Source organism: Zerene cesonia, chromosome 18 (genome assembly GCF_012273895.1).
Source record: "Zerene cesonia ecotype Mississippi chromosome 18, Zerene_cesonia_1.1, whole genome shotgun sequence".
NCBI classification, from domain to species: Eukaryota; Metazoa; Arthropoda; class Insecta; order Lepidoptera; family Pieridae; genus Zerene; species Zerene cesonia.
The window spans coordinates 359,865-360,067 of NC_052119.1; the positions used below are offsets into that span (position 1 = coordinate 359,865).

Genomic DNA, 203 nt, shown 5'->3' on the forward strand with positions numbered 1-203 from the left:
TGTAATCATCTTAAATTTCTTAAAGCGTTTTGTTTAAAAATTTTAGTTTAAGTTGCGAGAATTGATGCTTTATTCAAAGCAAATAATAAATCCAGTTTTGTTATAAAAAGCCGGGCGCGCGCCGCTTCAAAAACACTTCGACTCGAGCTGTCGTAGCGAGCGGAGCTCTTGAAGAACAAAATAAATTGGAATAATTATTCACA

The 203-nt window shown here is 34.5% G+C and overlaps 1 protein-coding gene across 1 annotated transcript in view; it reads right to left on the reverse strand.

The window, feature by feature from the left end:
- Nucleotides 1–203, reverse strand: part of LOC119834039 (cyclin-K) — a 7,000-nt gene that overhangs the window by 5,018 nt on the left and 1,779 nt on the right. The window lies entirely within an intron of this gene.